This window comes from Heptranchias perlo, chromosome 28, assembly GCF_035084215.1.
Source record: "Heptranchias perlo isolate sHepPer1 chromosome 28, sHepPer1.hap1, whole genome shotgun sequence".
Classification (NCBI taxonomy): domain Eukaryota; kingdom Metazoa; phylum Chordata; class Chondrichthyes; order Hexanchiformes; family Hexanchidae; genus Heptranchias; species Heptranchias perlo.
Genome location: NC_090352.1, coordinates 40,201,348 through 40,204,954, shown reverse-complemented (window position 1 = coordinate 40,204,954; position 3,607 = coordinate 40,201,348). Strand labels below are relative to the sequence as shown.

Below are 3,607 nucleotides of genomic sequence, written 5' to 3'. Positions count from 1 at the left end.
TTGCGGAGAGTTGTGGTGTTTTTGCGGAGATTGAGCTGTTTTTGCGGAGAGTTGCGGTGTTTTTGCGGAGATTGAGCTGTTTTTGCGGAGATTGAGCTGTTTTTGCGGAGATTGAGGTGTTTTTGCGGAGAGTTGCGGTGTTTTTGCGGAGATTGAGGTGTTTTTGCGGAGATTGAGCTGTTTTTGCGGAGATTGAGCTGTTTTTGCGGAGAGTTGCGGTGTTTTTGCGGAGATTGAGGTGTTTTTGCGGAGATTGAGGTGTTTTTGCGGATCAGTTCAGTCGCTCCAGAAGCCGCAGTGTGCGGTGCGGTGCGGGGCGGGGACCGGCTCCCTTTATTCCCGGCTCCGGGCCCGGGTCCTGCCGGCGGCGAGCACTGGGTGGCGGTAGGAGCGAGGGTTTGAGCGCCGGCCCCGAGTCGCTGTGACGGAGACGCGGGTCCGGGTCTGGGTTGCGGGCGGTCCGGGAGCGGAGCCGGAGCGTCGGTCAGACATGATTCTCAGGTAAGACAAAGCGACCCGGAGTCTCCGCAATAACAGCGGCGAAGCCGGGAACGGTTCCCGCAACTCGGCCGGGCCCTGGGCTCAGTCCCGGGGGATCCGCTCCGAGCCCGGACTCGGGTTCACCGGGGCCCCAGTTACTGATCCACAGCCCGGGGTTCACCAGAGAGAGAGAGAGAGACAGAGACCCAGAGAGAGAGACAGAGAGAGAGAGAGAGAGACCCAGAGAGACAGAAACCCAGAGAGAGACCCAGAGAGAGACACAGAGAGAGAGAGAGACAGAGACCCAGAGAGAGAGAGACAGAGACCCAGAGAGAGAGAGAGAGACCCAGAGAGACAGAAACCCAGAGAGAGACCCAGAGAGAGACACACAGAGAGAGAGAGACAGAGACCCAGAGAGACAGAAACCCACAGAGAGACCCAGAGAGAGACACAGAGAGAGAGAGAGACAGAGACCCAGAGAGACAGAGACCAGAGAGAGACAGAAACCCACAGAGAGAGACAGAGACCCAGAGAGAGACAGAGAGACAGAGACAGAGACCCAGAGAGAGAGAGACCCAGAGAGAGACAGAAACCACAGAGAGAGACAGAGACCCAGAGAGAGACAGAGAGACAGAGACAGAGACCCAGAGAGAGAGAGACAGAAACCCACAGAGAGAGAGAGACCCAGAGAGACAGAGACCCAGAGAGAGAGAGACAGAGACCCAGAGAGAGAGAGACAGAGACCCAGAGAGAGAGACAGAGACCCAGAGAGACAGAGACCCAGAGAGAGACAGAAACCCACAGAGAGAGACAGAGACCCCAGAGAGAGAGAGAGACAGAGACAGAGAGAGGGAGAGACAGAGAGAGACCCAGAGAGAGAGAGGGACACAGACCCAGACAGAGACCCAGAGAGAGAGAGAGACAGAGACCCAGACAGAGACCCAGAGAGAGAGAGACAGAGACCCAGAGAGAGACAGAGACAGAGACCCAGAGAGAGAGAGAGAGACCAGAGAGAGAGAGAGACAGAGACCACAGAGAGAGAGAGACCCAGGAGAGAGAGACAGAGACCCAGACAGAGACCCAGAGAGAGAGAGAGACAGAGACCCAGAGAGACAGAGACCCAGAGAGAGAGAGAGACAGAGACCACAGAGAGAGAGAGAGAGACCCAGAGAGAGACAGAGACAGAGACCCAGACAGAGACCCATAGAGAGAGAGACAGAGACCCAGAGAGAGAGAGAGAGACAGAGACAGAGACCCAGAGAGAGAGAGAGACCCAGAGAGAGAGAGAGAGGGACAGAAACCCAGAGAGAGAGAGACAGAGACCACAGAGAGAGAGAGAGACAGAGACCCAGAGAGAGAGACAGAGACCCAGAGAGAGAGAGACCCACAGAGAGAGAGAGAGAGACAGAGACCCACAGAGAGAGAGAGACAGATACCCAGAGAGAGAGAGAGATACCCACAGACAGAGAGAGAGAGAGACAGAGACCCACAGAGAGAGAGAGAGACAGATACCCACAGACAGAGAGAGAGAGACAGAGACCCAGAGAGAGAGAGAGAGAAATATACAGACAGAGAAATAGAAACAAACGCCTGGACACAAACACAGATACCCAGATACACAAAGGCAAATACAGAGACACATCTGGACTCCTGGACAAACCGCAAGTATCTGAGTCTCCCCAGGGCTGTCGGGCTCTCAGTTTGACTTTCTGCCAGTGTCCAGAGCCCAATGACCGGAGCCCGGTTTCCATTGTCTGGAACCCAGTGTCCAGAGCCCGGTGCCAAGTGTCCGGAGCCTAGTGTCTGGTGATCAGTGCCTGAAGCCCGGTGTCGAGTGTCTGGAGCCCAGTGTCCAGTGTCTGGAGCCCAGTGTCCAGTGCCTGGAGCCCAGTTTCCATTGTCTGGAGCCCAGTGTCTAGAGCCTGGAGCCAAGTGTCCGGAGCTTAGTGTCTGGTGTCCAGTGCACAGAGCCCGGTGTCCAGTGCAGAGCCCGGTGTCCAGTGCACAGAGCCTAGTCTGCAGTGTCCGGAGTCCAGTGCCCAGAGCCCAGGTCCAGTGTCCAGAGCTCGGTGCCAAGTGTCTGGAGCCTAGAGCCCGGTGTCCAGTGCCAGAGCCCGGTGCCCAGAGCCTGGTGTCCAGTGTCTGGAGTCTAGTGTCCAGAACCTGATGTCCAGTGCCCAGTGCCCAGATTCTGGGTGATGTGACCGACTCCTGACCGAGAATCGAAAACACCGCGAATAAGAAGGGGCTGTGGCAAACTGAGCTCGGTCTGTCTCCGAGTCTCACTGGCTTGTAAATTTTGTGAGGAGATGCAGTTACTGAGTTTTGGGGAGGGGGTCCTGGCAGCTGTGGAGCACATCTGCGAGCTGGAGCTAGAGGAGTTCGTCTGGGGGTCAGGCCGAGCTCTGCCCTCCCGATGACCTCTCACTCCGACCGTAAAAACCAGAGAGATGAGCGTGGCCAACAGTGAGAATAAAACTTCAAAACCACCCATTCCCCCTCCCTCCCTCCCCCTCCCCCTCCTCTCTCCCTCCCTCTCGCCTCTCCCTCCCCTCTCCCTCCCCTCCCTCTCCCTCTCCCCCTCCCCTCCGCCTCTTCCCTCCCCCTCCTCTCTCCCTCCCCTCTCCGCCTCTCCCCTCCCCTCTCCCTCCGCCTCTCCCCTCCCCCTCTCCCTCCGCCTCTCCCCTCCCCCTCTCCCTCTCTCTCCTCCCCTTCTCTCTCGATCTCCCCTCTCCTCCTGCCGCCTCCCTTCCTCCCCCTCTCTCGATCCCCCTTCTGCCTCCTCCTCTCTACCCCTTCTCCTCCGATTCCTGTCTGTCTCCCCTCTTTCCATCTCTCCCCTCCCTCCATCCCTCTCACTCTCCCCCTACCTCCCTCTCACTCTCCTCCCTCCCTCCCTCTCACTCTGCCCCTCCCTCCCTCTCACTCTGCCCCTCCCTCCCTCTCACTCTCACCATCCCTTTCTCTCCCCCCTCTATCTCTCTCCCCCTCCCTCCCTCTTTCTCTCTCCCCCTCCCTCCCTCTTTCTCTCTCCCCTCCCTTCCTCCCTCTTTCTCTCTCCCCCCCTCCCTCTTTCTCTCTCACCCTCCCTCCCTCTTTCTCTCTCCCCTCCCTCTCTCTTTTTCCA

General features: G+C 57.9%; 1 protein-coding gene across 2 annotated transcripts in view; it reads left to right on the top strand.

The window, feature by feature from the left end:
* The first annotated feature begins 400 nt into the window (after window positions 1–400).
* The window catches only part of hic1 (hypermethylated in cancer 1), a 7,438-nt gene continuing 4,231 nt past the window's right edge, over window positions 401–3,607 (top strand). The window contains exon 1 of one of the 2 annotated variants that reach the window (XM_068008578.1): window positions 401–501. The gene's annotated coding sequence lies outside the window, so the exon portion shown is untranslated. The remainder of the gene's footprint in view (window positions 502–3,607) is intronic. The other variant, XM_068008581.1, reaches the window with a different exon arrangement.